Below are 26,392 nucleotides of genomic sequence, written 5' to 3'. Positions count from 1 at the left end.
CCCGCGGTTATGTGGCAGGTGGGAATTTGTTAATGTCCGGTTGTAGATAACTTGACACCAGATCCGAATTAAAACGCATCAACCGCATGTGTAGCCGTGATGGTGTCTTTTCGGCGGAGTCCGGGAAGTGAACACGGTTTTGGGTTATGTTTGACGTAAGTAGGAGTTCAGGATCACTTCTTGATCATTGCTAGCTTCACGACCGTTCCATTTGCTCTCTTCTCGCTCTTATTTGCGTATGTTAGCCACCATATATGCTTAGTGCTTGCTGCTGCTCCACCTCATTAACACTTCCTACCCATAAGCTTAAATAGTCTTGATCTCGCGGGTTTTGAGATTGTTGAGTCCTCGTGACTCACCAGATACTATCACAACAGTTGCAGGTGCCGATGATACCAGTGCAGGTGATGCAACCGAGCTCAGATGGGAGCTCAATGAAGACCTTGGTCGTTGCTATGTATCGCTTCATGTTGATCAGTAGTGGAGCCCAGTTGGGACGATCGGGGATCTAGTAGTTGGGTTATCTTCTTTTCTTTTGGCTTCGTCCGTAGTCGGACTATGTGTGTGTTCTGAATGATGTATGAATTATATGTTCATTGTGTGAATTGGCGATTGTAATCCAACTCTTTATCCCAGTCTTGTTCATTACATGGGATTGTGTGAAGATGGCCCTTCTTGCGACAAAACCACAATGCGGTTATGCCTCTAAGTCGTGCTTCGACACGTGGGAGATATAGCCGCATCCTGGGTGTTACAGTGCAGCACTTGCATTTTGGTGCATTCTTCTTACTTTCCTTGGTCTTTCGTTCCGTCATATTCCAAATAACTTATCTAATTACAACGTAATAACCGCTAATGCACCTTTTTTTATCAAATCTCAGGGACATGGTCTAATCATGAGGGTAGTATTTTATCATGGTGTTGGGTCCCAAGTTTTTATGGATTCCTTTTTGGTTACCGGGGTCGACCCCAAAGCCATAATGTCTCAAAACGAAGAGGCTATAGAGAAACTTTGATTTTTTTCCTTTGTCTCGAACTTCGTGAAGAACTCCATTCTATCTCTCCAACAAAAAAGTTGGGTTGTGCCCCAGTTGTACACTCCCTTCGTTCGGAGAACCCTTGTTGATTCTGAACTTCGTTCGCAAAGTAAGCATCCTTTTAACGGGCCAGCCCTTTTTAATGCGCCGCTTGACCCTGTTTTGAAAATGAGCTTTGCTCTTCTAGGCGCTGGGTGCTCCCGTGGTTCGCGAGAAGAAAAAAGGACTAATCTTTTGTTACATCTGGCACGAGATGAAAAAGAGAGAGCTTCGTCTATCGATGAACAGCAGATTGACGGAGCTCTTGGCATTGCTTTGTTTTTCTCTCCTTTCCTATCAGCGAGTTCCGGTCCTTTTGTTCGAAATTTCTTGGTTCGTACCGAACCGCTTGCAGAATCAAATCCAGTTCCACAAGATCCTATATCATCTATACATCCTCCTTACATTTATGCCGGAGGTGTCGCCAGTGCTATGGGCTTTGGGTTATGTAGATCAAAAATGATGAATGGGATTGTGGCACTCCACTCGCCGCCAATGCAGAAGGATGCCGCCGAAAAGAATGGAACGCTGCTTCGCTCTGCTGGATGCGTCGGATCCCATATAAGAAGCTCGATCTTTACCCGATCATTCAAACATTTTGTGGGCGGCGCGCCTGCTCTATTGTTGTGTAGCAATAGAAGCCTACTCATGCAGCTTCGGCGGCGCTTTTTCGCCTTCTCTTCCCTCTGGACAGGAGCGCTAATGGACACGGGAGGGAGCAGGCGAAGCGTGTCATTCGTAATGGAAAGAAAGACACCACTACTTCGCCTCTTTGTTGGTCCGCTGGCGCGAACACGGTGGTCTCTGACCAGGACCAGGAACCAATTTGAATTTGGATCTTGACATGTCGGTTGTTTTTAACCGTAGGCATCTCGCCAGGAAGTTGGTGGTCTCATCATGAATTAGGTCGGGGTGGCTGGTGGTCTCGGGATCCCGTAGAAAACGCGTCTTTTATGCCTCAGGTATTAGCCACAGCTCGTATTCATTCAGTAATTCTACCCCTTCTTCATTCTTGAATGTCGCTTCTGTTTATTTTGACTCTTCCATGCTGTGCCTTAGGAACCTTTTCAATACGGTCCGGATTGCTAGCTCCCGTTCATAGTTCCGCTACAGATGATACACGAGGAAGATTTTTATGGCGGTTCTTCCTTCTAATTACAGGCATATCTATGACTCTTTTTTACCAGATGAAGCAGGAGGCATCGGTCCGTAGAACCTATAAAAAAGAGATGTTTGTGGCGCAAAGTACTCTTGTGCACCTACATCACTCGGCTCGCGCGCAACCCCGCCCCGTTACGTTATGTTATGGAAGAATTTAGCTTCTTGCTGGGCTGGTTATTCAGAGCCAGCAACTGGCTGCCGGATTTCGTCCCGTCCGTAGCGCTTCGGAAGTCACTCTGGCGTGGCGCTGCTGGATACTTCTGATCAATAGGAATAGAAGGAAAAAAAGCATATGATGAGCATCTATTGGAGTCGACCATTTCCAAGATCTAATTCTAGTTTCTTATTATGTAGTGGAAACGCCTCACAATCTTCAGTTTTACGCTTACGCTTAAGGGAAGAAATGTTCTTGGTGGATGCAGGCCCTGGTACCCCCAAAATTTGTATGCAAGATGAGCTTACAGGAATGCCAATCAAGCGAGCCACCAGGTTTGAGAATAAGGTGGGATCCAAGAATGTAGTGGCTGGTGAATCACTGATCAAAAAGCGGATTTTTGAGAGATTCTTCATCGATCTAGTGGCCGGTGAATCACTGATCAAAGAGTGAGCAGCCGCCAGGTTTAATGATTTTGTGGGATCCCTGGATGTAGCGGCTGGCGAACCGCTTCTTCTTCCACAAAGATTCAGACAAAACCGAGCTTGGATAGAACTGAAGAAGATTTGGCGAACGAAGAAAAAGGTCAAAGGGTTTATTATAAAAAAACAAAGGAGGTTACGAAAGAAAGTGAAATGTCCTATCCTCGTCCTAATTTGGGTAATCCATGATGTCTCCATTTTATGTATCCATCTTGACTCGTTTTCGGCCAAATAGGCCTCCTTTTTGGAGTGAACAAGCCTTTTTCCTTTGATCCCTCACGTGATCAAATCAAGTCCGTCTACTTGAAAGCGAAGTACTTCAGCGAGTAGTAGTTCATAATGTTGGTCTTATTCAAGGTAGTTTTTAAAAACCTAGCAATACCATTAAGAACAAGGTCAACGAGGAGTGACCGAACACTTGAGGGAACGAACAAGGAAGACCGATCCCAAATAAATAGAGTTTCCGATGTTAGGAGTAATTCCCTTTAATGTGGAAAGCTTAGATCGGTACCTCTGGCATCGGTACCTTGCCTAAGCGCCCTGGGCAACCGGACTCGACAAGGGTAAGATCCCAAATCTGTTCCTTTCCTGTTGTAAAGTCTGCACCCTTAGAGGTGGCATCCCTTTACGCATGAGCCTTGTTAGTGCATGTCTCAGTCCCTTGAGACATGCTCAGTCCTATGTTAGGAAACCAAACAGTGTAATTAGCTTCCCCCTCTATTCCCGGCCATCGTATGGACGAGGGCTCCTCTCCCTCTGCTCTGCTGCCCGGAAAGGTATATATATACTTAAATTAGGAATTGAAAATGCTTGGGCTTGCCTTATTCTCTCATTTAAGTCCATCAATTCCCTTATCCGGAATGGAGAGGGATGTTGTTGAAGGGAAGGAATGGAGGTAGATTGTTCCTCAAAACGTAGGAGAACAGGACCCACGAATCAGCTCTAGTCAGGAAAGCGAGGGCTCTGAGCTCTTACCCATGAACCAAAGTGGAACGGAGAGAACAGAGAGTCAGTTACAATGACAAAATTGTTGAGTAATCATGTTGAAAGAACAACATTTTGTGTCATAAATATCGTATATAGAGATTTTTCATGTATCGACGCTTTTGATTCAATTATGAAAGTACGTTGTACTAGATTTGCACCCCTAGTTACGCAGAAGTGCAAGCACAGAAGCAGATGACCGGACCTTACCAACATACTGAAAAAAGTATTCTATACTGGGTTCTGTGCTCTTGACAAGCAGTGTTTCCAGTCTAGCTATGTCAAATCGGGTGTGAAGTGTCCTTCTAGGTTCTGGCTGGTAGAGCAGAGGACTGAAAATCCTCTTTAGTTTCACGCATGGGACTCTAAATCCCAATTGTGCTAGCTCTGTGGTTCGATTCCACAACAGAACGAACAATGAATGAATGTGGGCCGTCAACCAGGTAAGTCTGTGCCCATGAAAGAAAGGACTAGGGAGGGATTGAGAGAAGCTTTCACAGTGGAAAATGCAAAAAAGCATGTCGTTCTTAGAAATTGTGGAATTTTACGTCCGGGAACACTTTGGGGTGAACACCCATCCGAACAAGTACGGTAAATAGTTCAGCATTTAGGCCGTAACATTTAGCAAAAAACGAATCTGAAACCCAACAAGTGCTCTCTGAACCAAGCTAGATAGTCTCCTATCACTAGGCTCACCAACCAACCTGGACTTTGATTCTTCCTTATTATTCTAACCGGATATAAAAACCATAAGGATTGTTTCCAGCCGAGATTTCCCATATGACATAAGCGCTCTTGGGATTGTAGATATGAAGATGCCTTGAATGAACCCAAGCAAGCCGAAATAGAATACTATAAGTATGAAGTGGACATCTATGTTTTAATTGGAAACATCTCTTTTCAATTTAGATTTTGCCAGTGCCTCCCTTTGTGGCAGAGCGAGCGCCTTGACTAAGATAGATTGACTCTTTCATTCTTTTTTTTATTTTATTCTGGTTCCAATCGTTTGAGGAAAACCCCCTTTGGCATCAATGAAACTCTGTTATATAGGAGTTCAAAAACCTCATTTCGTTTGAGAGATAGTGGAATTTCTTCTTTCAACACGTACATCGACGAGGGTGTCGATGACTTGAGTGAGGAATGGTCATGTGCTAGAGGCCGTACCTTTGGAGTAAGACCTCAACAAGGGGGTGTGCAGTTTAAATGTAAATGACGAGCATGGAGAGGCCAAGGTCATTTATAATTAGGTGTGGCTGATGCAAGAAGACTGGCGAGCTGTCCATGGTGAGAAAAGTTGTGATGCTACTGCAGGGGGCATCCTGGTGTAGTTGAGGGTGTAGAACTTCTGTGCGGGTACAACTGGCACTTAAAAGACCTTCCGTGTAGATGAGTTCTCTTGAGTGAGACTAATCGAGTTACGAAGAAACCTTTGCGATGGTGCTGTGCAGTTGGGTTCTCCATGGAGGAACTTCGTTGTGGGGACCAAGGGGTCTTCTTAAGAAGAGTTGCTTTGATGAAAAGAGTGTAGCCATGATGGCAAGTCAAGGTGGGGCCCTGTGAAGGCAAGCCTTGTGTATGTTGGCGTGATGACGAGAGAAAGGAAATGCCCAGGAACAATAGCTGTCCGTAGCACACCCTGCAATGACTTCGACCAGCGGACCAGCCTATTCAATACCCTATGCCATGACCTTAGAAGTTCGTACCCCATGATATTCAATGACACCCGTAGACATTTGATCATTCATACCTCACAGTACGCTTTCTTTCTTTTTTTTGGACTTTGAAATACAAGCGAAGGAAGCTCAGTGAAAGATAGACTGGGATTTGACAGCAAGAAGAAAGCAATCATAGTACGCGACACACACCGCTGACGAATGAGATTGACGTCCCAAATCAACACAGGTTCAAGACTAAGTGCAGAACCAAGAATGCCGTGGATAGAAAAGTGAGTGCTTCCTCAAGCTTCATGAAGGAAGGGTCCAAGGACCTAAGCGACAACCTCTACGAAAAAGAAAAACCTATATATAGATAGTGGTATGTGTTCGCTGACACTAAATAGACTTGGCTCGGGGCAGAACTGAGTGGCTAGGCTAAGTTCCCTAGTCTTCTATTGGCCTACCCACCCCTACGACATGGAGGCGCTTACCCTTCTCCAACAAGCATAGGGCTGAAGACAATTTGTTTCTTAGTTTTTCAATCTTCTACCTTCTATGCTTAGAGTAAGTGGAAATGACCTCCTTGATCAGCAAGTAAGCGAGCGGTAGTTCAGTCTCCGACAAGTGAGGCCGAATAGCCCCAGGTGTCCTTTTCCTTCTAAACTAGCTGCTCTCGCATGACTCTTCTAGTGAGCAAGCAAACTGGTCGGGGTACAGGGTCGGATCAAGGTAAGGAATGGGAATAGCACTCACTCGTTGAAGGTAAGCCAGAAACAGGGGTTGTCCTAAGCGAACTTATGTGGAAAAGTGTGAACCTTTGTTGTGATCCATCTCATAGGAGATCTATTGATCCTTACCTAGAACTACATAGGAGCTCTATGTTTATATAATCATAGAAGGTTGTGGGATCGTTGTTTATCAACCACTCACGATGACACCGAGATCTTCGACTTAGCTCCCACAGGTCATCCACCCAGGGCAGAAGATAACAAAAGGGAGACAAAGTCCTAACTAAATCAACACACAATAACCTCAACCTTCTACCCATTCCATCCATCATATCAGTCGAGTCGACGAGATTCGTTCTTATCTATAGATAAGGCAAGAGAGAACTTATGACCTCGCGGATGGAGAGGGATTCGAACCCCCGGTATTCCTATCAATACTTCGGTTTTCAAGACCGACCCTTTCAACCGCTCAGACATCCATCCCTGCGCTCGCCCGCCCTATCTATCTACGCGCTGGCAGGTAGGGGCAACTCTATGTGATTCGCTACGCTTGCTTCCGCCCCACCCCATAAGCTGACTCTATTGCCTAGCAGTTAGCGACACTTTTTCGGTAGTACGAATCGCTACGCTTCGCTTCTTTCTATATGATAATATGCACCGTCGGTTGCAGCGCTCCCAGCGGGTAATAGCAAGAGAGTGAAGAACGAACGATCCTCAAAAAAGTCAGCAGTGAATGAGTCCAACTCGAGTTCGTGTGTCAAAGGCGTGGCAAGAGAGTGAGTTCGACTCACGAACGATCCGCAAGTGAAGGACCGATCCTTTAACGCCAGTACTGTTGCGAGATTGGTACTTGGTGGCTCACGAGCAACATATAGAAAAAGGTTTCCCATCACTCCCTCGCTCCTTTTTGAAGGCCCACCGCTCCCCCTTTCTTTAAGTATCTATCCCGGCTTGCATTTTGGGGCGAGTACTACAGTTCCTCCATAATCACACAGAACGCCCAGCTTCGAAGAGTTGCTCTCTCCCCAGTCCACAGCAAGGTGTGGAATCTGGATCTACTGTGTGTTCTGACTCTATTGGATCAAGTGAGATACTAAACCTTCTACTACTACTACTTTTAGTCGCCTAACGGCTAAACCAATAAATTTCTCTCCTTAAAGGAATCTACTTCCCCGACTGTCAACTACTCGCTTCTTCACCGGTATCACACCCGCGCCAGACTGAGCAGCAGAGTTAGAACCCAACCAAATACGATTCTTGTATTATCTTACCGAAATTCGGATCCATTTGGCTCCAAAGGAGCAAGCGCGGGAGTTCTAATAGGACTTTGAGACTCGAAAAATCCTGCGGGCTGCTGAGAACAGAGAGAAGTAGTTGCAGAGAGGTTTGATAGGGTTAGGCAGATGCCCCATTATTCATAAACAAGAAGAAATCCAGATTAGTTTGATGGAGCTGTGGCTTAGCACAAGCATGGTGTCAATGTGGTTCCTCTCGACTAAACACTTAAACAATTGGATCCAGTAGGGTTCAATAGAGGTATGGTATCAGCAACCTTTTAGGGAGCTATATTCTTTGGAATAAGATAGCTGCCCAGAGCTTGCGACATACCTACCCCCTGGGCGTAGATAGAATTAGGTAAGATAAAAATCACCTTGCCCTTTTTGATTGAGAATTGTATCTGTGGCTATTGCTGTTTTGCCAGTCTGTCTGTCCCCAATAATGAACTCTCGCTGACCGTGCCCTATAGGGATCATCGAATCGATAGCAATAAGCCCTGTTTGAAGAGGTTCGTATATGGAACGCCTGGAAGTTCTACTTGGAGCAGGAGATTCAATTAAGCGAGATTCGGAATCTACAATTTCGCCTCTCCCATCAATAGGTTTAGCCAGAGCATGTGTACCATCCGGTTCGTGACCCCTACTACATCTGCATTTAAAATATTTACTATAGCCAACTTAAAAACGCTAGCTAGCTACTCTTGTAGCCTTATTTAGTTTGGTTGCCTACGCTTGCTCTCCAGCGCGCTACGGCAACACCCCCTGCTTGCTTCTTTTTGTTCGACGCGGAGCTCGCAGCCTCCCCACCCTTGCTTAGCATTCCACTTGTGATCCTGGAGGATTTGGAGAAATGCGCCCGACCATGAAGAATGGATTTTGTATTTTCTTTCATGTGAACGGCCCTATCTTGTAAAGAATGGTTTTTCGTGCTATAGACCATGTTGCGTCTCACCTTCTCAAGTCGTTGGAGCAGAGCAGTCTTAAACTGCCTGACTCCGCGACCGATAGAATTCTGATCCAGCCGGTGCGCCTTCTCGAATGCGTAAAACCGACCTATGTTCGCAGCAAAAAAAATAGAACAATAAAGCGAGCAAAACGCTAGAAACTTCCATTTACTTTGCAGGATGTAGTAGAAACTAGAAACCAATTACCCGAGTCCCCATTCGAGATTATTTGGTTATGATCCAAAAAGAAAAAAGAAAGGTTTAACAAGCCATGAGAAAATAGAGTAAAGTAACCATATGTTCTGTTTGCATAACGTGTATACGCCACGCCATACAATCGAAATAGAAACATGGGACGATTCTAGAATTTTGAATAGATCCGTGGGGATGAGAGAAGTTGTTGTTGAGAAATATGAAATTGGAAAGGAAGTCAAACTCCCTATGGAACCTGTGATCGGTTGTACCTGTACTATAGTGATACAAAAACTTGCTATTCACTTAGTTTCTGGTCAATAATAAGATTATGTAGGAGAGATGGCCGAGTGGTTCAAGGAGTAGCATTAGAACTGCTATGTAGGCTTTTGTTTACCGAAGGTTCGAATCGCTCTCTTTCCATTTCTGTTAATTCACCAACGTTACCGACCACAATGAAATTTCTAGTAAGAGGAAAATCCGTCGACTTTCTAAATCGTGAGGGTCAAGTCCCTCTATCCCCAATAAAAAGCCCATTTTACTTCCTAACTATTGTACCAACCTCTATTTTTCATTAATGGTTCAAACAAGATTCACTATCTTTCTTATTCTACTCTTTCACAAACGGATCCAAACTGACTTCTTTGGATCTTATCCTATTCATACAAATGAACATATTATAGTATAGGCAAGTAATCCCTATTATTAAGTAAGTCATTCACAATCCATATCATTATCCTGATATTTACTAAGTCAAATTTGAGAATACTTTTTTCTTTTTTAGTCCCTTTAATTGACATAGATACAAGTACTCTACTAGGATGATGCACAATAAATAGTCAGGATAGCTCAGTTGGTAGAGCAGAGGATTGAAAATCCTCGTGTCACCAGTTCAAATCTGGTTCAAGCAATAAAAAGATATATTTTGATAACTTTGATAACGCGTTTCATAAGAAGAAAGATAGGCAACTTTCACTTGAAAGAAAGGAGCTTCAGAACTCTTGTATTCCACCGAATAAGAATAAGAATAAGAATAAGAGCAAGAAGGGGCTATCTTTGTGAAGGGACCGGCACCAGAAAGTAGATCATATGGCCTTTCTTTCGCCAAAATCAAGTAAAGCCCCGGCCCAAGAAATGCAGCAAAGCAAGTCGTCTTTGGTTTGGAGCGAAATTCCCGGATGTATAGGCTTGATCGAGTGCCTTACCTGAATCGACGATATAAAGTGGGCTCTTTAGCTTGCTCCGATAGAGGTCTCCTTCTCCCTTAGCAGCGAGACCAGTCCCTACCTCTTTTCAATCAATCTTTCATACCCTATGCCTTTTCTACGCCTAAAACAAGTTCATATCTCTCCTCTCTGAAGTCTGACCTTATTGAAAAGTAGTACGCTTTCTTTCGTGGTGTTTAGGATCCCATGCTTTGTAGTTCACGCATGGCTTTCTCTAACGAAGCTAATGCCGAATTAAAGACCTTAAACGGAAAGACACGGGAGGTGGCGAAAAACAAAAAAAGAGAAAGAGCTTACAAACTTCTCTGAACCCGGTAGCCAGCGGAGCCCTTATAATAGCCCTAATTCACAGTCGCATTTATTACACTTTTACAAGACAAAAGCGATAGTGGTTAGAACGCGCTAGACTGGCTGATGCTATAGATTTGCGCCATCCAGAGTCACCCAAAAGGACCTTATCTGTTGATTGATCGGTTTTATCCTCGAAGTCTTTCTAGCCCGCCCGTGCCAAACTAGTCTTCTTTCAAAGATGTGGATCCAACAAAAGTGTAGATCCAATTAACAATTAACCGCAAATAAGGGTTTTAGGAGAGTCATTATCTCCCTATAGGCACACCGGTGGAAGAAACTCCTAAAGCAGGGAAGCACGATCTTGTTGCTTCTTCTGTTCTTGTGGATCCACGCATGTGGTTAGCGAGGCTACAGAACACAATAAAATATCATTGATAACCAGAGAGATCCGCGGGCCTATTACCAGTTTTGGCATGTTAGTTGTTTTGGTCATAATGTTAGCCATTTTAGGCCTCTCAAATTCAATGAACATGTTTTGCATGGAGTCGATAAAGACAGTGATATGATTGCCGCATAATAATAATGAGTCAGTACCAAAGAGTACGAGGATAGCTCGAGCCTTCCACAAGTTCCTCGCTAAACAGTGTCTCATCTATGCTTCATTTTATACGTTTTTATAAATAAAAAGGCCACGATAGACCATCTGATGCTAGCTCCTCAAATCATTGGCCAGAGAGGGAAATGGATACAACAAGTCTCCCCTCATCTACCAAAACGTGTTTGGAGTTATCTTCGCTCCTACGCATGGCTAGACAACCGAAAAACAGCCTAGCAAAGATGACTTCTCTTGGGCAATGCAAGGACAAGTAGCTCTGATTACGAAACACAACACAAGTTGGCATAACCCAAGTCAATATGATAACTCGATCATCCAGGTCTTGCCTATGTCAGCTTCTTTCTTTGGATCAATGAAGACTTCGGCACCCTTGATCTTTTCAGATATGAATGAAAGTCGGTAAGCAATCTCCGAAACCACGAACTGATGGACCACGAACTCTTCCTTTCTTTCTAGCAGCATAGCAACATAGCCCTACGGGGGCCCAAGAAGCCAATCTTCGTCAACCAATCATATCTATCTATTGATGCCTACTTACAATCGTGCTCTTCTTTCCCATGTCTTCTTCTCTTCCCTGAATGATCTTCGAAAAAACATAGGAATTAGGTCGATGCTTCTCAAAGAATAGCTCTGTATACCTGTGTTTCCAATACTGACTTCAGGAACATAATGGTTCACTCCCTCCTATGGATAAGAAGTAGACAGCTCGATGTGATGATAGCCATTTCTCAATTTAGAAGGTAGATCAAGTCCAAAGCAAAGCTGTCTTAAGTAGTGCCCCCACCCCAATACTCGCTAGTTTCTCTGGTATCTTGTACTTCCCGAATATAGCGCTCATTAACCTGTGGAAGGAAAGCAAATGTCTCATCCGACGAATTGACACTTGATCGATATGCTTCTTTAACAAGAGCGGAACATGTGGTTGGTCGACCTATGAGATACTGGAACATCTCATGGTCAACGATGAGAATTTGTTTCGGGATCCTTCCTTTTTAGGGAAGATGATTATAGATCTTTCTCTTTCCCTAAATCCGTGTTGGTTTGACCATGGATTCTATTCAATTAACACTTTGACTAGTCGGAAGGGCATGCTAGAAAATTCCATCGGTGCAGGAGCTGCTATGATTGATTGTTCGAAAGTCGAAGTCATTTCGTTAAGTCAGTTGAAAGGTGGGTTTTGTCAGTAATAAAATGGAAAGGGGGATGGGGGGAGGTGAGCCGGTTACGCTTTAAGTGAGGAGACAGGAGCTCTCGAGTTAGATAAGTTCCCTAGGCCAGACAGAGGTCTAGGGGGAGTCCGGATAGAGGACTCTTTTGACCGGTGAGCCCGCAGATTAGGAAGGCGGCCTGCCAACTGCGCAAACAAAGCGACTCCTTGTTGGTGTAAGATAGGTGTTGGTCCGATTCACCTATGTCAGTTCGAACCTGACGAGTCGTTCGTTCATGTGGAGAATCTCTCTCCTTTTCTTCTAAGTCTTGCTTCATTAAGTTACTTGCTCTCTCAGCCTCATAATAATAATCAATATTCAAATACTTTATGATAGATTCTGTATAGCAATCAATGTCTAAGGGCATAGAGAACCTTAAGAGGATAGGAAAGTCTATTTATTTGAGACCAGCGAGGTCAGAAATTCAAGCATTCAGGTCAAGACTATAAGGTGCTATCAGGCCATACCTCGGCTCGCTACCTTCTCTAGATACTTGATTGGAAGAGAGGGTAGATGTAAGAGAGTTAAAGCACTTCGCTAGAAGAAGGGTATAATGGAAAGTCAATAAATATTTCATCTGGAACTAAATAGGTCATTTACGACTCAATGCTTTATCAATCAAATACATCAGCATTCCAAAATACTACCCGCTAACGCCCTCACTCTTTGACTTAGAGGTCTTAGCCCCACCTTTACTTATATCTTACACTTATACTCTTCCTTACTTCCCTTCTCTGGCCATGTGGTTGAGGATATTTGAAAAAAAGAAGAAATTGACAATACCTACTATCGATGCCTAAGAGTAGGTCTTTACTAGCTTGCCTAATAAGAGTAGTTTAATACCGGCTTACTTGTACAAGCTTATACTAGAAGAGTGAGTACGCTACCTTCTTGATTATTATCATTAGAAAGATCTTTTGAAACCATCCTGGTGTCATTTACTTTCATAAAGCAAATCTTAGTAAATAAATGTGGGTGATCCTACTTAGAATAAGACTTATATTGTGGTGTGAGGTACTAATATAACTCCACTTTATGCGTATGGGAAGGCGGCTGCTTAGAATGCTAAACAGGCCTACTAGATGGCTTATGCTAGAACAAGTCAAGCTCAACAATGCTTAAGCCCAAGGAATGGATGCCTTAAAGACTGGAAATATAGAGTTTATCTCAACCTAACCTATGCAAGCACTTATCCCCTTGCCTTAGATTAGGCACAACAACTATATGTGACTTAGAATCTGACCAGTAACTATACCTTATGAAAAGTAAGCACTAGCTATAGACAGAACTATATAGTCCCGAGTAAGTGGCGCGGAGCGGATTGCAATAAAGCAATAGAGAGTTAGCTACATATATTGAAGTGGAATCTATGCTCTTTGCAAGACAAAAAGCTATCCTAGATAGTAAGTACTCGGCGGTATACTCTTGTAGCTCATTGATTCCTTACGCAAGTTAGAGCCTTATGAAAGAGGGAAGACTACTTATTAATAGGCAACTTTTCTTTAGACATAAAAAAGACTGCTATTTGAGGGAATGCAGCATGGGCCCTATAACTTGCTTTTCTATTTCCAACCAAAGCTAGAAGAGCAGCGCGTCTATCCCGAGTTTTTGTGTCTAGCTTGCTTGCTCACTTCCTATAACGGCAATCAAAGAAAATCTCGTTCTGATCCTATAACTTAACTAAACTTAACTAAGTAGTAAAGAGAAGATTAGGATGAGTAAGCCCTGACTTCAAGTCTATGTATAGCAACTAGCTATATTACTACTTATTAGTCATACTTTATCTCGATGGACCTATTAGCGCCTATTTAGAATAATAATAAAGTCTTCTATAGTTACTGGCATATTACTCCCATCAGTGAGAATTGTATACGTAGGAGAGAACCTTGCGCAAAAAGGGCTTTGCTTTATGGTATATATTAGGAATTGGAATAAGTAAGGCTAACTAAAAGAGAGAAGAGGGTCTACAGTCATTCTATCTCAACACTGAAGAATAAGACGTCTATCCTTACTTTTGCATTAAATAGAATAATATTAAAGGGAGGGGAGTATATCGAATATAAGGCTGCCCTCAGGCAAACCCATAATAAGGCTAATGAAAGCGAAGCAGAATTTAAAACAAATAAGGTACACTCTTGATCCTTACACCACATCTTTACTATGACTAAAAAGTGTCGGAAGGAGAAAGTCAAAGAAGGAATCGAAACTTGCAGATAATGAATATAAAGATGAAAGATTGAATGCTTTATCAGAGATAGATTTTGACTTGGGCTTGAACAAAGCCATTCTTCGCCTTTCTTCGCTAGTTCGCTTAAGTACATAGGTTATGGCAATACAACATTCTATCTTTTGCTTAGGCTTGAAACACTTATTTTCTTATTATCTTTTTTATTTTCTTTCGCCCTAGGCAATCTCTTTGCTTGCTGACATAAATTTTCAACATAGATCAAGTTGTTTTTTATGAGTTTTACCTCTTCTTACTTCTTGACATCAGAAAGACTAGCGCTAACCTCCTTCCTAGCAACCTACATATCTGTCTGCTCAAAGCACATTCAGAGTATAGTTGACTATTCCTCCTTTACGTATCTCAGCCAAAGCCTACTTTATTCCTGCTCTTCCAAAGGCACATCGGGGTAGGGAGAATCCGGTTCACCGAGCTCGGCGCGGCAAAACTGCTTCGCCAGACTGGTGGCTATTGCGACGAATTCGCTCGCGTCCCCGGCTTCCGTATATCGGAGAAGATTTGTTGAAGAGTATCTCCTCCCTCACTATTCCACAATACATGATTTTCAGTGAACGATCGCGCAGATTCACCTTCCTCTAAAGGAAGAGGAGTGCCTACTTCGTGAAATATTCTTTTAACCTTGGAAGTCAACTCTGCAATTATGTCTTCGGGATGGGCGACGTGCGCCATTTCCTGCTGGAGGTCTGGTAGTCCACCAACGAGAGGTTGGTCTATGGGAAAGTCACCCTCGTTAGGAGCATTGGTCATGATGAGAACATTGAGATCCACGACATTCCCATTCCCAAGATGAAAGGCTATTCCTTGAACTCCGAATAAGACAACAAATGCCATTATTAGTACTGTCAACGCAAGACCAAACGATGGTATAGCAATGAACAAAAGAATGACACTTGGAAATATGGTCTGAATAATTTTGATAGTAGTTCCATGAACAATCCTTTGTGGGATTGGATTAGTTTGCTCGTTGAAATGCCATAAAGCGCGAACCAACATCCGTGTACAAAAACCAAAATAAGAATGAGGAAGAAAAAGATATCGTGATGTAAGTCAATGATCATGGGACTCTGTCAAAGGAAAGGGACAGAACAGAAAGCTACCGATGCAGCTGATCGGTCTCCTCGATCGTTCCCTCAATCGGTCACTCCTCGTCAACCTTGTTAAAGGAAGTTCAACTAAACAACTGCACTAAAGGAAAAATATTCGGCATCGCTCGATCAAACAAAGGGAAAAATCATCAAGAATCTGATCTTGCTCTGAATCATCTACCAAGAGTTCGCTGTCAACGCAATTTGAGTTGGCCAACTCCGGTGCCTCTAAGTCAGAAGTATCTCTATTGGCAAGCTCTCATTGACATAATCCGGTGTAGGTGTAGGGAGCTGACTCTCATGTGGATCAAGAAATATCTCCGTAGTGCTCAGGACAGGCCGTGAGCATCTTATCTGCTTGGATCAGGTAACAGCTTCATTTCTTTTTAGAAGCTCAAACACAGTGTTTTCCAATATAGAAGCAGAGTAGTTCTTGTGCAATCTAGGCATAGGGCTACTAGAATCCATCACTAAAAGAGGAGTTTTCCGAGCTCTATCGACACAACAGGACTCTAGATATTGGCAACAAAAGGGCACTTGCCCCTAAACTAGATTACTCTTCTTCTTCCTATGATAAAGCAAGGGCTGAAAGGGACTCTTTAAAGTACTTCAACGTTATCACTGGACTTTCGTGTCAATCCAACTGGAGGAGGGAAATCGGGAGAATAAAGAAGTCTTGCACGAGGGCGGCCTCTTTCCATGCCTTCAAATCCATTTGCCACACTTTTAGATCTCGGATATACAATGATGAATCCTGGCGATCTACGATCACAGAACGCAGTAATATGAATGTCTCTCACGAGCCCCAAAGAGTCAATCAAGTATGACTGCTTTGTTGGCACAAGGAAAGGTAGAACGACCTTCCGCCATGACAACCGCTCACTAGGCTTCTTGCTGCGGTGAAGTTGCTTCATCACCCGGCTCAACATCAGCCTCATCCCCCCATTTTAAGCTTTGGTTATAGTATCCTTTAGTTCCACTTCTTCACCGATCTCTCCCGCAATCTTCTTTCCCCACTCCTCATCCAAGTGAGGAGCTACCCGAGATCATTGAAACCCACCACACAAACCCTAACTGGCAAAACCGATCTATGAACACCAAGGGAGGGTAGAGGCGTCAGATGACAATTGAAGTAGGGGTCTGCCTCTTTCAAAGGGAAGCAAGAGTCTCATAGGGAAGGAGGTCCTGCACAGACCAATCCCAATCAGGAAGAGAGTCTTGTTGTCAATGAAAGCAATTTTTCTATGTCACATATCTGCCTATCTCGTGTTGTGAGCTATAAAGTACCCACCAGGGGGGGTGGACCAAGAAAGAGGCAGGCGATTGGGTCCTTCCCATCCTCTGTGATGTCAGTCTCTTTGTCATTCTTTCACCCTTGTTGAGTAGCGAAGTGAGCATACTCAAGATCCAATTCATCAATCATTTGAGTTTGTACGAACATAGGAATCCAGACTCCACTTGATTTGATCTTCAGTTTCGACCTTCATCAGTCAGGAAAAAGAAGAAGGACCCACGTATTCCACTCGAAGAGACCGAACGAGGCAACAAAAAAAGAAAAACTGAAGGAAGTTCTCCTAAAAACTAAAATATGATTGACATTTTCAAAATAGGCATTTAAAAAACTTAAGGCATTATTTGATCTAGAGGTGCAAAATTGTACTTCTATTATATCAACAACCATAATCCAAAGTGACTCGCTACTAACAGAATATTGTTCAAGTAGTCGACATGTCAATCTTTGTAATTAAGACATAACCCGCAAGAGGATGGTGGGGGCAACCTCTCTACATCTGCGGGCCGGTAGGCCAGCCAACTAACTCTTCAAATGAAGAAATGATTACTCCACATCTATGAACCTATCATTCCCGCCCTTGCCCATTATTTCTTTTTGTATCACGCTAGGACTTTGCCTCTTTTTTGGAGGAAAAATATGGAAGTAGAATCTCCTCGCTTTTAGAGGCGTCTTCCAAATCCAATTTCAGATCAATGAGGTCTTTCAGAGAGCCGCTGCTCTTTCCATGAAATTCTAGGATCTCTTCGATCCTCTGCGCAAAAGCAAGGTGTGAGCCCGCGACCCCTCGATCGCTCTCAGAGTCAATCGGCCCAAACCGGGTTATGAGCTCAACGAAAAAAAACTATTTTGTGAAATCGCCTGCAAAACCGCCTTGCGAGCGTTAGCGTTAGCGTCAGCACCTCCCGATGGATATTTTTTGCGCATCTCCAATACCGCCTTGGCCCTATTTTCTTCTTCGTCTATTGGGGAAGAAGAAGAGGTGGAGTAGCAGGCGGATCTCATCCCTCCTACGGACTTCCCCGTACTCAAAGTGACTCTGAGAGATTGCACTTCTCTACTAATAACATTCTGTTCAAGAATCACTATTTTCATGATCAAATGACGAAATAGATATACGAATTGTATAGGATCATTCGCTGGGATGGGATAAGTGATTCTTTTATAGGATTCCCATGGGATCATAGAATCAACTAAGGATGGAATAGGTATTTGTGATCGATCAGCTTCCAGTATGACCGAAGACTTTCTATCTGCATTCAGAATAACCACACAATCAGGTTGTTGGTTCAACCCAAAAATGATCTTCTTCTTTCTTGAACGGAATTTTTTTATTTGCAAAAGAATTGGTCAAAAACGCCCTGACCTTCCATTGAGAATCATCGAAACAATGAGAATTCACATTTCTTAAATAGCTTCTTAAATAGCTCACCATTTCTTCCGTGGCTATCGAATTAAGAACGATAACAGGACTTGTAGGTTCTCGTGCAATTCTAGATCATGTGAAAAAAACAGGTCACTTGACTCAGTCTGTCACTTTCAAGCCGTTGCATAAGCACTTATTAAATTGAAATAGGGGCATCCATTTTCGAGCTCTATCGCACTTTCCACACCTGTTGTGTACAATCATCCATACATAAGTATAACAAAAGATTCGGATCCGGAAACCGAAACAAGGCATAGTTGGATAGGTGTCGTGCCCTGGTCTAGGGATATTGCTAGGACCAATAATAGGAATATCATTTCAATAGCGCTAGGAAGAAGCCCCACGGGGCGTAGCAGTTGGTGGGGAGGTTGGTGTACCGCTAGCCCATATTCTGGCACCGATACGATGTCCTTTCGAGGAAGTGGTTCAATCAGAAATAAGGTGCGCGGATCAAAGCATTGAATGACAAAACCCCTTTTTAATGTGGATTTGATAAAGAGCAAGTCAATCCACCGTTTACGGATTGGAAAACAGGGGCTATATACTAAACCTGGGATGGGACTTCACCACCCGTCAACCCTTTGCTTTGAACTGCTTTTCCAAGGAACCAAACTAGGCTAACTTGAATCTGTTTACTTGACTTCTATTTGAAACTACTCCTCCCCTCGATGCATATTATCATATAGAAAGAAACGTTGCTATTCCATTGCGTCTTAGACATTTCACTGATGCGGGGCGGGGCCGTCAGAGCGGGACTTCTTTGGTAAAAATAACTTGATTCTATTCCTTTTTAGTAAGGAGGCGGCATTTCCCATAAGGAAAGGTATGTCATTTACAACCCCGGCGTATTGAGGCCGCTTGAAGGCCCCGCTCACGCGAAGTGATTTATCAAAATTCTTCTTTCTCGATGGTGATCGGTCATGGTATCCATAACATTGCATCTTTTTCGGCCAAATCCGGATTTTGTTTTGCTTCTCCCGGTCGATCGACTCGACTCTTTTCCCTGCCCCCCGGCCTCTCACTTCATTTCGTTCTTCCTCTGTACCCTCGCTTGAATGAAGACACCCGATCGGCCCGACTTTCACAAATGTCGGCCACCAGCCCTTTTCCTGTAGTACGGGTCTTGATTTCTTGTCTTGTTTTCGTTTTAGTCGTGGTGATCGCCCGGGAAGAAAGAAATGAATGAATGTCCTTTTGGGAAAATGTAGAATAATACACCTACCGAGACGAAAGCCAAGGGCGAGTTTCATAGGTGGACGTATCGAACTAAAATAAGATCTAAGATTGACATCTTGATACAATGATTTACCATAATACTAAATAGAGTCAATGGTGACAGAGCCGTGGGAAGAGCCACTTCTTTTTTGTGGCGGGGGCTTTCATTCACCAGCGCAGACTACATACACGTGCTCTCTGAACCGTGCTAGATAGTCACCCATCACACGGCTCTCAAACCCAACCTGTGGTGGATCCCGGGGGAGAAGGCAAAGTTAAAGCGCTTGATCCTTTGCCCCATACTTTGAGATCTTCCTCCCCACCGATCAAGCCGCAACGCAGCTCGTGATAGGCTTAGCTTAAGCCGCTAACGTTCAGTTCGGATAAGCAAAGTCCCTTCGGTCGGTTCGCTCAGTTGGTCTTGCCTTATTTTCCCTAACGTTCAGAGTTGTTCTGGTTTGAGAAAGGAGCACCACCAAGTCCACTAGGGGCGCCCTGAATGAATAAGAAATGGACAGCTGAGGTCAGGATTGCATGAAAAAAGAAGATAATAAGTTAGATGTACACACCTGAGGTTGGTAAGAACTGAGGGACAATGCCCTCCCTCACTGGGCCCATCAGTGAAAGCAACTGCTACTTAATCGTAGGTTTGCTTTCGTGCAAGGCCCCCGCTGCTGGAACAGGCGGTTGTCATTTTCAAGTAAACGCCCCGCCCCCTTTCTTTGCCCGCTGGTCGCCTAGCTTGTTATTCTTTGAGATCTGGATAGAGTCTCGCTTCGGGGCGGGGGAAGCATGGATTCGATAGATCTATCGAATCCATGCTGCAAGCAGCAAGCGTAGGCTAAAAAGGCAATAGTCTAACGTTGGGGTAGGGCGCGCCAAAACAACTGGGGGCCCCGGAGGAGTCAGTACAAAAGTACTATATTCTTTCCACTTACTTTCATTGGCTAGCTACCTTTTGTAGCGCGTGTACTCTGATCCTCTTCTACGAATCTACAACTCTCTTTACTGAGCGAGACTTCACCTATATACCTAAAAGTGGATTTGGATTCCCATTTATTCTTTGAATGACAGCTTCAACTAGGCTCCACCTTAGAGAGGGTTTTCGGTTTGAATCAAGATAGGGTCAGGGGCGCGTCGGAACGGTAGCTGCTTAGTCTCATCCGAGAGTCCAATCTCTTTTGTGCTTGCTTTTGTGTCTTTGAATAAAAAAGAAAGAAGGGGGTCGATTTAGGCTCCTTCCCTTCCACTGCATAGCTGCACTATCAGGTAGTACGAGCCCTCTGCCCCACGCATCTAACCAGCTCGCGTGGTTCACCGGTTCCACCGAAAACTCTCATTTGTTGAAGCGGAGCATAGTGTGGCGTTGAGCGAGAAAGGTCTCTTTTTTGGTTTATTCACTGATCTGAAATGAAACTTATCACTTGTTTTTTTATTGATTCCTGGGGCTAGGCATTCGCAGAATCAATCTATCCGAACCGCAGACGCACTTTTTAGATCAGTGACGGCCTCTCCAGCAAAGCTGGGCGCCGGGGCCCTGGATGCGCTAGCGATCGGCACATTAGGGGAGTACTTGCCCGGGTTTCTCGGCCTGGTATCCTTATCCTCGCGTTCATGATATCTACATTCAACTGTGCCCCGGAGACACGGTCGAAGCATGCCCGCCCCGTGTGCGTCTTTCACGACATGCTCTGGTCCCGGGTTTCTTCCTATGGTCTTCTAGCGTTAGAAGAAGTCGTGTCCATCCCGGACATCTGCAACATCCTCTCACGCCTTTTTTGGGGGGACAAACAAAGATTAAGAAAAAGACGGACCGAACCCATTCGGTGACTTTCGCGGTCGCCCTCACTGAACCGACTTGGATCTGAACTACGATTCAGATCAAGTCTTACCGAAATTGGATTTCCTTTTCGTGCCATATGTCGCTTAGACTTTACTTTTTCCCCTTTTCGCCCTTTCCTCTATTTGTTCGATAGGGTCTTCGTTTTATTCGAATTCTAAACCCATTGTCATCCACAGTTTCCTTGTCGATACGAAGGGGCCAGCAGCCCCCATACCAAAGTCTGAGATCAGAACTCATACCGCGGTTGTGGCTTGAAGGCCGCATGCAAGTTCTGAAATATTTAGAGAGTATGTGTTAGTACGAGATCGCGCTATCAACTTATTTCATCTTTCTCGATGATTAGGACAAAATTGTATCCCTTAGGAACCGTACATGCACCTTTGTTTGGATGTCGATCTAATATTGTTACAATATGAAATACTTGAAGGCCACACGCAATTGACTCACCTACATTTTATGCTCCCACCCTTTTGTAGAAAAAGCCTCTGCCTCTGGGGAAGTGCTCACATCAACTCCAATTTGGATGGAGCTTCTCGATGGGTTAGAGCATTTGCGAACCAAAAAGGGGAAATACCCATCCTCCAAAGTAGTGAAGTGAGCCAGTACAATAAGACAATAGGTCTCATGGGCCAAGCCTGCTATCAGGCAGTGAGTGGGAATCAATCCTGAAAGAGAGAAGGTCTAGTGCTCTCTGAAAATATTTGATTCACTGAAAAATTGGCTTTATCAGACCAATCCATGTTCAGAAGTCTTCCATCAAAAGTCAGTGGTCTAGGCCGCTTTCCTTGACTTTGAGTTGGATCTCATTCTTATTCCCGGCACAAAAAGAGGGTAGACTTCATCCGAGACACATGGGTTCTTTTGCTTCCTTCAAAGAACTCGTCTTTGAGCCTCTAAAAAGAAGGGCATAGTATCCCAGCCACCTAGACCACCTAAAAGGAAGGAATTGGTCCTTAGCTTTGAGTGATCCAATCATTGGTGAATGGCTTCAGTAAGGTAGAAGGAAAGGGCCCCTCCCGACCTGGGAAATTCACAGCAGGAAAGACTGGCGCCGATCAGCGAAAGCGAACCCTTCAGTACATCGCGTTCATCCCTCCCTCAATATCCCATTTGTTTTACTGAGGAATCACTCTTGATCGTCTAAAGGCTCTTCTCCGTCTATAACTCAAAGTCCATCTGTCTCTCGTGGAAGCGCTTTAGAGTGCCTAGAAGATCCAGCAAACGGGGGTGCCAATGTTGTCCCAAGACCAGATCACGGTAGGTAGCTGCTTTGAAGAGGTTGGGAGACAGACTGGTGAACAATCTTCTTCTTGTTTTCTCCGACTTAGAGCACTCTTTTTTTCAATCGTACGAAGAAACTCCGTGAAAAACCCAGCTATCACTCCTATGAGACGGCTAACTCCCAACTCCCGATACATTCTTTAGAGTCGACCAAAGGACTCGCTGGTTTGGACATAGTTTCTTTGTTCTTGTGTTTCTGTTTTGCTCTCCCCCTTTTTTCACTTAGTTTAGTTGGAATGGAAAGAGAACTTCCTTCAGTTTTTCTTTTTTTTGCCTGGTTCGGCCTCTCCGAGTGGAATAAGTGGGTCCTTCTTCTTTTTCCTGACTGATGAAGGTCGAAACTGAAGATCGAATCAAGCGGAGTCTGGATTTCTATGTTCGTACCAACTCAAATGATTGATGAATTGGATCTTGAGTATGCTCACTTCGCTACTCAGCAAGGGTGAAAGAATGACAAAGAGACTGACATCACAAAGGATGGGAAGGACCCAATCGCCTGCCTCTTTCTTGGTCCACCCCCCTCGTGGGTACTTTATAGCTCACAACACGAGATAGGCAGATATGTGACCTAGAAAAATTGTTTTCATTGACAACAAGACTCTTTCCTGATTGGGATTGGTCTGTGCAGGATCTCCTTCCCTATGAGACTCTTGCTTCCCTTTGAAAGAGGCAGACCCCTACTTCAATTGTCATCTGACGCCTCTACCCGCCCTTGGTGTTCGTAGATCGGTTTTGCCAGTTAGGGTTTGTGTGGTGGGTTTCGATGATCTCGGGTAGCTCCTCACTTGGATGAGGAGTGGGGAAAGAAGATTTCGGGAGAGATCGGTGAAGAAGTGGAACTAAAGGATACTATAACCAAAGCTTAAAATGGGGGGGGGGGATGAGGCTGATGTTGAGCCGGGTGATGAAGCAACTTCACCGCAGCAAGAAGCCTAGTGAGCGGTTGACATGGCGGAAGGTCGTTCTACCTTTCCCTATGCCAACAAAGCAGGCATACTTGATTGACTCTTTGGGGCTTGTGAGAGACATTCATATTACTGTGTTATGTGATCGTAGATCGTCAGGATTCATCATTGTATATCCGAGATCTGAAAGTGTGGCAAATGGATTTGAAGGCATGGAAAGAGGCCGCCCTCGTGCAAGACTTCTTTATTCTCCCGATTTCCCTCCTCCAGTTGGATTGACACAAAAGTCCAGTGATAACATTGAAGTACTTTAAAGAGTCCCTTTCAGCCCCCGCTTTATCATAGGAAGAAGAAGAGTAATCTAGTTTAGGGGCAAGTGCCCTTTTGTTTCCAATATCTAGAGTCCTGTTGTGTTGATAGAGCTCGGAAAACTCCTCTTTTAGTGATGGATTCTAGTAGCCCTATGCCTAGATTGCACAAGAACTACTCCGCTTCTATATTGGAAAACACTGTGTTTGAGGTTCTGAAAAGAAATGAAGCTGTTACCTGATCCAAGCAGATAAGATGCTCACGGCCTGTCCTGAGCACTACGGAGATATTTCTTGATCCACATGAGAGTCAGCTCCCTACACCTACACTAGATTATGTCAATGAGAGCTTGCCAATAGAGATACTTCTGACTTAGAGGCACCGGAGTTGGCCAACTCAAATTGCATTGAAAGCGAACCCTTGGTAGATGATTCAGAGCAAGATCAGATTCTTGATGATTTTTCCCTTTGTTTGATCGAGCGATGCCGAATCTTTATAGCGCATTTCCCCCTATCCATGCTATACGACTTGTCGCCGTGAAGCACATGCCTGCGAAACCTTCTTATTCTGCTGAATAAATAATAAAGTACTTAGAATGAATGGACTAAAGATCCACTTTTCAAAAGGGACGACTCCGCCTACATGTGAAGATCTTTCAAGCGAAAATAATGGGTAGCCATGAGAAATCTCGATCGGTGACTCTGATACCATGATATCATTGGTCGAAGAATTCCTTGCCTCGCGGGACATGTAAAGAGACCTACCCACCACCCTTGTGCGTGCGAACCTTACAAGAGATGCTGATGCCAGCTACACCGCGCTTTCTTTCCGACCGACCTGACATTCCGAGGAGAAGAAGGAATGGTTGTATGCATGCGCCGGACGCCTATCAAAAAGTAAAAGAAACCATGGATGGGGAGAAAGAAATCCCTACTTACTTGACAGGTTTTCGGGTCTCAGAAACATAGAAAGGATTCACAAATAGGATAAATGTCCAGTGAGGACATCTCCTTGCTTGCTTTTTCATTGACTGATTCTAGTGGCTGTCCCAGTGAGAGAATTACCAGTGTTTGTCATTAGACTTTATCTTTCCACGGTTAACTCCTTTGTTGTTGAAAATCGGTTGGCTGGATTGACCTTTGGGATTGAGTCACTCGTACATTGAATCAAAGTATTTCTTTTCAATACGAAAATAGGTGGTATCCAAAAGGACAAAAACTGCAACTAGGGATCTGGTGGACTATTGTCACTATCTTTAACACGAGCTTCTTCCTTGTGCGAAGTACCAACTTATTGGAATTCAGCATTGCATATTCACTACCGAGATCTCTTATAAGTTTTGGGACCAGAATGAATTCTTCCTACAGATGCCTTAAAGGGTGCAGTTTAGCAACCAAGCGTACAATGACCAAAACCAACAGCTCCATCATTTCTGAGAACTTCTCTCTCGCATAGAGGAGATCTTGGCACTACTTTAGGTGTTCAATCCAGGGAGCCGCCCTCTTCTTCATATCTTGCTTGATATTGGTTTCATAATGAAAAGAGGAAGGAGTGTCGAAGAGATGTCGCTTCTCTGCTCTCAGCTCTTTGCTCGAGATGATGTGATCTGATCGATCAGTCTAGAATGTGTAACCAATTGGCTAAGTCGCTATGTCATTGCGGACACTTGCCATCCCTTTCTTCTGATCGATTGAGGAATCGCGGATAATGACACCATGTTTGTAGCATCTACTGCTATTGCAAGGCCCGAAGCACGTGGGAGAATGTTCGTTTTTTCTGGATCGGATTAGCAAAAACAAGCAAGTGTGTGATGTGGCGCTAGGCTAGCAGTGGGTAACCAACATAGTGCCCCATTCGTTCCATGACATCCAATCAGTTCTCCTCGAATTCCAATCCAATCTCCCAATCAATGAGAAATAGACGGTCGGATGAGATCTCGAACGTTGTCCCTACCTACTGAGGAATCAAAAGTGTACGTAGAAAAATAGATTGTTGGAAATGCATCGAGGAGAACTTACCTTGTGAGTCACTACTCCGGCACTGGGCAGGAATACTACTAGCGAGGCTTATAGGCGGCTAGTTCTTAAAGAAATCTGTCAGCTATAACCTAGCCTATTGAATCTGTTCATTCTGGAATTGAATGTCACAAACAAGACTCATACTTCAGAAAAAAAAACTGCTTGAATCAGTAGCTGTAATCCGTAGCTTTAGAGATAGGGGCGGCAGTCACAGCATTGGCAACAGTGAGCAGAGGTCAAGAAGAAGAAACGGTAAGAGCGGTTAGAGAGTAAGAAGCGGCTCATCAAACCTTTCTGTTTCGGTTACAGCTCAAGCGGTTTGTTTTCAAGAAAGGTACTCAAGCAAGCTTTCCTCCTGAAGACAGAGTTTCGGGTGAGCTAGCAAAGAAAGTCAGCAGTTAACCGGAAATTTAGGTCAAATTAGCATTCCGATAAAAGGTTTCCCCCGAGCCCCCTTCCAAAAGGAATAGAAGGCGCAAGCTAGACCTATTCAATAGATCAAGTCTAGCTTTGCCAACTATTTGAAAAGGAAGATTCGAACAGGAAACTAATTCAACGGAAAAGAAAGCTAAGCTCAAGACAGGACTAGAGGAGTGGGCTCCACTCCGCGAGATCTTGTTTCCCCCTCTCCGGTAGATCTATCCTCATCTCTACGGTTCCCAGTACCCACTCAGTTGCTCCAGTCACGCCTCTCGGATTCACTCCTCAAGGCTAGGAACAGTCCTGCGGCACCGGGTCTATCCGGGTCTATCGGGTCTATCCCTTCACTTTAGTCCGTAT

At 44.0% G+C, this 26,392-nt stretch overlaps 1 non-coding gene and 2 pseudogenes across 1 annotated transcript; 1 reads left to right on the top strand and 2 right to left on the bottom strand.

The window, feature by feature from the left end:
- The first annotated feature begins 1,817 nt into the window (after positions 1–1,817).
- Positions 1,818–2,508, top strand: LOC119363789 (annotated as a pseudogene).
- Positions 2,509–6,636: 4,128 nt separating this feature from the next.
- On the bottom strand, positions 6,637–6,723 carry TRNAS-UGA. The gene has a single exon. It is a non-coding gene; the product is annotated as a tRNA-Ser (tRNA).
- Positions 6,724–17,222: 10,499 nt separating this feature from the next.
- On the bottom strand, positions 17,223–19,557 carry LOC119360886 (annotated as a pseudogene).
- Positions 19,558–26,392: the final 6,835 nt, after the last annotated feature.

Source organism: Triticum dicoccoides, chromosome 2B (genome assembly GCF_002162155.2).
Source record: "Triticum dicoccoides isolate Atlit2015 ecotype Zavitan chromosome 2B, WEW_v2.0, whole genome shotgun sequence".
NCBI lineage: Eukaryota > Viridiplantae > Streptophyta > Magnoliopsida > Poales > Poaceae > Triticum > Triticum dicoccoides.
The sequence above is the reverse complement of the archived record's forward strand: the minus strand, read 5'-3'. Positions and strand labels throughout refer to the sequence as shown.